Below are 3,653 nucleotides of genomic sequence, written 5' to 3'. Positions count from 1 at the left end.
TTACCCACAGGAAGAACTGAAGGAAGCATCAGTGTGCACTTTTACCTGTAAGAAGAACTCAAAGAAGCATCAGTGTGCACTTTTACCCGCAGGAAGAACTGAAAGAAGCATCAGTTTGCACTTTTACCTGTAGCGCTCTAGAAATGTTAAGTAGTAGGAAGAACTCAAAGAAGCATCAGTGTGCACTTTTACCTGTAGAAAGAACTCAAGGAAGCATCAGTGTGTACTTTTACCCACAGGAAAAACTGAAGGAAGCATCAGTGTGCACTTTTACCTGTAAGAAGAACTCAAAGAAGCATCAGTGTGCACTTTTACCTGCAGGAAGAACTGAAAGAAGCATCAGTGTGCACTTTTACCCACAGGAAGAACTGAAAGAAGCATCAGTGTGCACTTTTACCTGTAGCGCTCTAGAAATGTTAAGTAGTAGGAAGAACTCAAAGAAGCATCAGTGTGCACTTTTACCTGTAGAAAGAACTCAAGGAAGCATCAGTGTGCACTTTTACCCACAGGAAAAACTGAAGGAAGCATCAGTGTGCACTTTTACCTGTAAGAAGAACTCAAAGAAGCATCAGTGTGCACTTTTACCTGCAGGAAGAACTGAAAGAAGCATCAGTGTGCACTTTTACCCGCAGGAAGAACTGAAAGAAGCATCAGTGTGCACTTTTACCCATAGGAAGAACTCAAAGAAGCATCAGTGTGCACTTTTACCCGTAGAAAGAACTCAAGGAAGCATCAGTGTGCACTTTTACCTGTAAGAAGAACTCAAAGAAGCATCAGTGTGCACTTTTACCTGCAGGAAGAACTGAAAGAAGCATCAGTGTGCACTTTTACCCACAGGAAGAACTGAAAGAAGCATCAGTGTGCACTTTTACCTGTAGCGCTCTAGAAATGTTAAGTAGTAGGAAGAACTCAAAGAAGCATCAGTGTGCACTTTTACCTGTAGAAAGAACTCAAGGAAGCATCAGTGTGCACTTTTACCCGCAGGAAAAACTGAAAAAAGCGTCAGTGTGCACTTTTACCTGTAGGAAGAACTGAAAGAAGCATCAGTGTGCACTTTTACCCACAGGAAGAACTGAAGGAAGCATCAGTGTGCACTTTTACCCACAGGAAGAACTGAAGGAAGCATCAGTGTGCACTTTTACCCGCAGGAAGAACTGAAAGAAGCATCAGTGTGCACTTTTACCCGTAGGAAGAACTCAAAGAAGCATCAGTGTGCACTTTTACCCACAGGAAAAACTGAAGGAAGCATCAGTGTGCACTTTTACCTGTAAGAAGAACTCAAAGAAGCATCAGTGTGCACTTTTACCCGCAGGAAGAACTGAAAGAAGCATCAGTGTGCACTTTTACCTGTAGCGCTCTAGAAATGTTAAGTAGTAGGAAGAACTCAAAGAAGCATCAGTGTGCACTTTTACCTGTAGAAAGAACTCAAGGAAGCATCAGTGTGCACTTTTACCCACAGGAAAAACTGAAGGAAGCATCAGTGTGCACTTTTACCTGTAAGAAGAACTCAAAGAAGCATCAGTGTGCACTTTTACCTGCAGGAAGAACTGAAAGAAGCATCAGTGTGCACTTTTACCCGCAGGAAGAACTGAAAGAAGCATCAGTGTGCACTTTTACCTGTAGCGCTCTAGAAATGTTAAGTAGTAGGAAGAACTCAAAGAAGCATCAGTGTGCACTTTTACCTGTAGAAAGAACTCAAGGAAGCATCAGTGTGCACTTTTACCCACAGGAAAAACTGAAGGAAGCATCAGTGTGCACTTTTACCTGTAAGAAGAACTCAAAGAAGCATCAGTGTGCACTTTTACCTGCAGGAAGAACTGAAAGAAGCATCAGTGTGCACTTTTACCTGTAGCGCTCTAGAAATGTTAAGTAGTAGGAAGAACTCAAAGAAGCATCAGTGTGCACTTTTACCTGTAGAAAGAACTCAAGGAAGCATCAGTGTGCACTTTTACCCACAGGAAAAACTGAAGGAAGCATCAGTGTGCACTTTTACCTGTAAGAAGAACTCAAAGAAGCATCAGTGTGCACTTTTACCTGCAGGAAGAACTGAAAGAAGCATCAGTGTGCACTTTTACCTGTAGGAAGAACTGAAAGAAGCATCAGTGTGCACTTTTACCCACAGGAAGAACTGAAGGAAGCATCAGTGTGCACTTTTACCCACAGGAAAAACTGAAGGAAGCATCATTGTGCACTTTTACCTGTAAGAAGAACTCAAAGAAGCATCAGTGTGCACTTTTACCCGCAGGAAGAACTGAAAGAAGCATCAGTGTGCACTTTTACCTGTAGCGCTCTAGAAATGTTAAGTAGTAGGAAGAACTCAAAGAAGCATCAGTGTGCACTTTTACCTGTAGAAAGAACTCAAGGAAGCATCAGTGTGCACTTTTACCCACAGGAAAAACTGAAGGAAGCATCAGTGTGCACTTTTACCTGTAAGAAGAACTCAAAGAAGCATCAGTGTGCACTTTTACCTGCAGGAAGAACTGAAAGAAGCATCAGTGTGCACTTTTACCCGCAGGAAGAACTGAAAGAAGCATCAGTGTGCACTTTTACCTGTAGCGCTCTAGAAATGTTAAGTAGTAGGAAGAACTCAAAGAAGCATCAGTGTGCACTTTTACCTGTAGAAAGAACTCAAGGAAGCATCAGTGTGCACTTTTACCCACAGGAAAAACTGAAGGAAGCATCAGTGTGCACTTTTACCTGTAAGAAGAACTCAAAGAAGCATCAGTGTGCACTTTTACCTGCAGGAAGAACTGAAAGAAGCATCAGTGTGCACTTTTACCTGTAGCGCTCTAGAAATGTTAAGTAGTAGGAAGAACTCAAAGAAGCATCAGTGTGCACTTTTACCTGTAGAAAGAACTCAAGGAAGCATCAGTGTGCACTTTTACCCACAGGAAAAACTGAAGGAAGCATCAGTGTGCACTTTTACCTGTAAGAAGAACTCAAAGAAGCATCAGTGTGCACTTTTACCTGCAGGAAGAACTGAAAGAAGCATCAGTGTGCACTTTTACCTGTAGCGCTCTAGAAATGTTAAGTAGTAGGAAGAACTCAAAGAAGCATCAGTGTGCACTTTTACCTGTAGAAAGAACTCAAAGAAGCATCAGTGTGCACTTTTACCCACAGGAAAAACTGAAGGAAGCATCAGTGTGCACTTTTACCTGTAAGAAGAACTCAAAGAAGCATCAGTGTGCACTTTTACCTGCAGGAAGAACTGAAAGAAGCATCAGTGTGCACTTTTACCTGTAGGAAGAACTCAAAGAAGCATCAGTGTGCACTTTTACCTGTAAGAAGAACTCAAAGAAGCATCAGTGTGCACTTTTACCTGCAGGAAGAACTGAAAGAAGCATCAGTGTGCACTTTTACCCGCAGGAAGAACTGAAAGAAGCATCAGTGTGCACTTTTACCTGTAGCGCTCTAGAAATGTTAAGTAGTAGGAAGAACTCAAAGAAGCATCAGTGTGCACTTTTATCTGCAGGAAGAACTATGAAAATTTTCTATTACATATTGTGTTGACACTGTAAGTAGTATACTATGCCATACTTTGTATTGTTGTTAGAATATTTTTATTACTGTAATTGTCTATTGCTTATGTTTGAGTTATTCTTACTGTACACTGCCTTGAGTGAGTTGTTTCAAAATGAGAGTAAATAGATCCT

The 3,653-nt window shown here is 41.4% G+C and overlaps 1 long non-coding RNA gene across 5 annotated transcripts; it reads right to left on the bottom strand.

Moving 5' to 3' along the window:
- Window positions 1–238: 238 nt before the first annotated feature.
- On the bottom strand, window positions 239–3,385 carry LOC115465983. 5 transcript variants are annotated; one of them, XR_003941490.1, is made up of 4 exons: window positions 3,361–3,385; window positions 2,281–3,008; window positions 1,307–2,075; window positions 239–790 (listed from the first exon to the last, which is right to left on the bottom strand). It is a non-coding gene; the product is annotated as an uncharacterized LOC115465983 (long non-coding RNA). The 5 variants fall into 5 exon arrangements; XR_003941489.1 differs by having other exon boundaries at window positions 239–1,535; window positions 1,577–2,075; XR_003941491.1 differs by having other exon boundaries at window positions 239–1,535; window positions 1,806–2,075.
- Window positions 3,386–3,653: the final 268 nt, after the last annotated feature.

This window comes from Microcaecilia unicolor, chromosome 3 (assembly GCF_901765095.1).
Source record: "Microcaecilia unicolor chromosome 3, aMicUni1.1, whole genome shotgun sequence".
Classification (NCBI taxonomy): Eukaryota; Metazoa; Chordata; class Amphibia; order Gymnophiona; family Siphonopidae; genus Microcaecilia; species Microcaecilia unicolor.
This window is presented reverse-complemented; position numbering and strand designations above follow the sequence as displayed.